Raw genomic sequence first — 3,920 nt, 5'->3', positions numbered from 1 at the left:
GCAGAGGCCAGTGTGCAGAAGATACTGGAAGGGCAATGTATGAGTATTAAACAGGGAATTAGCTCAAATTGTATCGTGCTCATTTGGCCGGATCGACGCCGGCATTCTCCATTTATCTTGGATCAATTGTCCAGATACAGAAATGGCTTCAGTTTTCAGCGAGCCCATAACCCACGTAATTCCTAAGCTTCACCATGTGCTACGGTACAGAGAGGTCAAGGCAGCAAATCTTTTGGTGTGCTACAATAAGCAGAAATTCTTGATTTTGGTATTGAGCAAAGATGTTTAAAAAAACTTTAGAATCCATAATGCCTTCTCCGAGAATCGAACTCAGGACCTTCAGATTATGAGACTGACGCGCTGCCTGCTGCGCTAAAAAGGCACTTGGTATACAACTAAGCAGGCAGCACTACCGAGTAGGACAGTTTGCAGGGTGTAACGTCATAAATTCAGGGGCAGGCTGCAAATCCCATCCATCCAGGTAGAAATCGAACCAACAATCGTCTGAAGTCTGGTTAGACACAATCTCCACTGCTCCATTGGCCCCGGGATGTGGAGAGTAAGTCGAAGCTTACACTCCCACAGCGCTGCGGTATGAGCAGGTACCGAGTCAGTCTCGGTCATCCGCACGCGATTCGACGAGTCCGGGAGTGTCAAAAGGCGCACGGTGAACAATCCCATTTGCTGCATCCCTTCCATCACTTAACTGGTAAGACAAAGAATGATAAGTGAGAAATAAAGCAAAGTAATCCTTTGGTTGCTGGTTCAATTCCAGATCGAAGGAATGAGTCTGCTTTTACAGTTAGCAGCAATTATCTCAAGGCGGCCCTCTGAACTTTACAGGCAGCCAACAGCTTAACATGTTGGCGCTGAGGCCCAGGACACCTCCTTTCCTTCCTCAAACCTTAAAGCTTTCCGTGTCTGCCCGAACACGGCTGTTTCACTCGAGCATTTGTCTCTGCTCTCCAGCAGGGATCGCCTTTGAGCAGCAACTTTAAAAAATTTCAAAATATACTTTATTTCATAAAATTTAAGGATACATACAGTTCAGGGTAAAAGTCGCAATTTCAATTCCAAACAATACAAAACAGATCGCACACACTATGATCCCATTAATTGAATTCAAAACATATTCCATATTTTCTAATATATTCTGTACAATAAAAGGTGGGGTGGCTTTACACGGTGGCCTTTCTCCATAGACCTTACGCGTCGGCCGCACCTCACATCAGTGCGTCCCGCAGCACGTTCTCCTGGCCCTTGGATTGTGCCAGGTTTCAGGTGGACCAAAGACCCTCCTTCACCGAGTTAATGGTCTTCCAGCCACAGGTGATATCAGTCTCAGCGTGCACCCCGGGGAAGAGCCCGGAGAGCACAGCGTCCTGTGTTAGCGAAGTTTTGGGGATGAACTGGAACAGAAACCAACTCATCTCCCTCCACACATTCTGCGGGAAGGGACAGTCTACCTGGAGATGGACGATGGTCTTATCCATGCTGCAGCCTCGAGGGCCACTCGCAGTTGTGGAAGGACCGCACTGGGAGGGTCTTTCTCACAACCATCCAGGCCACATCCTGGTGCCTGTTGGTCAGTTCTGACGATGAGACTTTCTGCCAAATGGCATCGAACGTCTGGTCGGGGAACTGCCCGATCGGATCCACCCTCTCCTTTACATGCAGGACTCCCAGAACTTACCTCGTCGACCACAGCCTGACGGTCTTGTGGTCGAAAAATGCTCCCTCCTCAGGAACCTCTCCACCTGGGACGGGTGGAGGGCGGGTTGGGGGTTGGGGGTGGTGGTGGCGGTGGCGATCCAGCTGGACGGGACGTCCTGCGTCTGCTCGGCCAGCATGGCCAGACCCAGTTTCCTCAGTGTAGTGGACAGGCAGAAACTCAGCACGTAATGACACTTTGTGTTTGTGGACCGGGGCTCTATTCACATCCTGAGGCAGCCACACACAAAGGTGGCCTTCAGGATAGGGTAGCATTGGGGACGCCTCTCCCCACTTTGTCTGGGGGGCTTGTGCACGGTGTCATAGTGGACGCATTCAATCTTGGACCTCCAGACTAAGTGGAAGATAACTCGGATGATTATGGCCACCGAGATGTGGGGAATGGGCCAGACCTGGGCCACGTGGAGCCCCACCGTGAGTACCTCGCACTTTATCACTAGGTTTCTGCCAGTTATGGAGAGATACAGCGTCCCCCCAACAAACCAAGCTTCTGTTTCGCTTGGTGACCCGCTCCTCACATTTCTTGTTGGAGGCCTGGCGCCCCTCGAACCAGATCCCCAGCACCATGAGGTAGTCGGTCCTGGCGGTGAAGGGACAAAGGATCGGGTCTCCCATCTGCCATAGAACATGGCCTCACTCTTACTGCAGTTCACTCTGGACCCCGAGGCCAGCTCGAAACGATCGCAGATGTCCACCAGCATGTGGACCGGCTGCTGATTGGAGCAAAAGACGGTGACGTCATCCATGTACAGGGAAGCCTTAACCTGAGAGCTTCCACTGCCTGGGATCGTCATTCCCCTGATACCTGTGTCCTTCCTGATGGACACCCCAAATGGCTTGATACAACACACGAACAAGACCGCAGAGAGAGAACAGACCTGCCTGACTCCAGATCTGATTGGAAAACTCTCTGACTCCCTCCCATTGATTAGGTCTGCGCTATGGATGTCCACATCGAGCAGTCGGATCCAATCGCTGATTCCCTCCCCAAGCCCCATTTTGGATGGCACGTTAACCATGTATGCGTGGGATATTCTGTCGAAGGCCTCCTCCTGGTCCAGGGTGATGAGGCAGGTGTTCACCCCCCTCCGCCTGTCCTGCACGTAGGCGATCGTATCCCTGAGCAGCACAAGGCTATCAGAGATCTTCCTGCCGGGTACAGTACAGGTCTGATCCGGGTGGATCACCCGCTCCAGAGCAAACTGGAGCCTGTTGCCGATGGCCTTCGACAGAATTTTGTAATCGGCATTTAGCAAGAAAATGGGTCGCCAATTTCTGATTTCTTCCCTCTTCCCCTTCTGCTTGTAGATGAGGGCGATAATACCTTTCTTCATGGACTCTGACATACTGCATGCCAGAAGCATATCCGCGTCCACATCAAGTAGATCCTGGCCTATTCAGTCCCACAGAGCCGAGTACAACTCAACCGCTTTAACTGGAGGTGTCACACCGTGAGATCACAGGGTGAGGCCCCTTTAACTGGAGGTGTCACACCGTGCGGGCACAGGGTGAGTTCCCTTTAACTGGACAGGTCAAACCGTGAGATCACAGGGTGAAGCCTATTTAACTGGATGGGTCACACCATGAGATCACAGGGTGAGGCCCCTTTCGCTGGATGGGTCACAACGTGAGACCTCAGGGTGAGACTGCTTTAATTGGACGGGTCACACCGTGAGATCACGGGGTGAAGTCCCTTTAACTGGATGAGTCTCAATGTTGGATCTCAGAGTGAGGCCCATTTAACTGGACAGATCACACCGAGAGATATCAGGGTAAGGCTCTGTGATCCCAGGTGGTATTACCTAGCTCGGCTAATTTAAATATGTGAGGTGGCGAGAGTGTTGGAGAAATGAAGGCTTGAGATGGCAGAAGCACAGGGTCTCAGCAGCAGTGGGACCAGGACTGTACTTTGTAACTGGTGCAGGGAAACAACAGTGAGAACGGAAATAACAAAATCACAAGAGACTTTGAGGTCCATGTATATAGATCATTAAAATATCATGGACAGTTACAGAAAATAATCAAAAAAGGCTCATGGCATGCTGGCCTTTATATCTAGAGGATAGAATACAATGGGGTAGAAGTTATGCTGCAACTATACAAAGCCCTGGTGAGATCACACCTGAAGTACTGTGTTTAATTCTGGATATCACAACTTAGGAAGGACATATTGGCCTTGGGAGTGCAGC

General features: G+C 50.8%; 1 non-coding gene across 1 annotated transcript; it reads right to left on the bottom strand.

The window, feature by feature from the left end:
• Window positions 1–309: 309 nt before the first annotated feature.
• trnam-cau (transfer RNA methionine (anticodon CAU)) lies at window positions 310–382 on the bottom strand. The gene has a single exon. It is a non-coding gene; the product is annotated as a tRNA-Met (tRNA).
• Window positions 383–3,920: the final 3,538 nt, after the last annotated feature.

This window comes from Heptranchias perlo, unplaced genomic scaffold (assembly GCF_035084215.1).
Source record: "Heptranchias perlo isolate sHepPer1 unplaced genomic scaffold, sHepPer1.hap1 HAP1_SCAFFOLD_47, whole genome shotgun sequence".
In the NCBI taxonomy this organism is placed as follows: Eukaryota; Metazoa; Chordata; class Chondrichthyes; order Hexanchiformes; family Hexanchidae; genus Heptranchias; species Heptranchias perlo.
The sequence above is the reverse complement of the archived record's forward strand: the minus strand, read 5'-3'. Positions and strand labels throughout refer to the sequence as shown.